General features: G+C 28.0%; 1 protein-coding gene across 1 annotated transcript in view; it reads left to right on the top strand.

The window, feature by feature from the left end:
- Positions 1 to 353, top strand: part of LOC107714754 (A-kinase anchor protein 9-like) — a 138,161-nt gene that overhangs the window by 49,450 nt on the left and 88,358 nt on the right.

Raw genomic sequence — 353 nt, 5'->3', positions numbered from 1 at the left:
ATTAGAACATTAATATGCCATCCCAAAACCCCTCCAACAATTTTTTTTTTTTTTTTTTTAGTAAGAAAACCTTAGTGAAGGTTGTATAGTTTTATGAGGAATGTTGTTGCTTATTCTCGGCTGATGATGCACCAAAATTCATTTTTTAAATAATAATTAGCTGAAAACTGAAACCAGATCGTAAATAACATTATTTAAATATTGCATGCTTTTTTCCCCCTTAAATTTAGGAAAACCTGTGTAGTTTTATGAGAAATTTAGCTTATTCTAGGTTAGTGATGCACTGAAATTAATTTAACAAAGCACCAAAAGTCTGTAGCCGAAAAACCAAAAATGTTTTTTTTTATATATAT

This window comes from Sinocyclocheilus rhinocerous, unplaced genomic scaffold (genome assembly GCF_001515625.1).
Source record: "Sinocyclocheilus rhinocerous isolate Xijiao unplaced genomic scaffold, SAMN03320098_v1.1 scaffold359, whole genome shotgun sequence".
Lineage (NCBI taxonomy): Eukaryota > Metazoa > Chordata > Actinopteri > Cypriniformes > Cyprinidae > Sinocyclocheilus > Sinocyclocheilus rhinocerous.
Note: the sequence above shows the minus strand (reverse complement) of the source record. Positions and strands in the feature narration are given on the sequence as shown.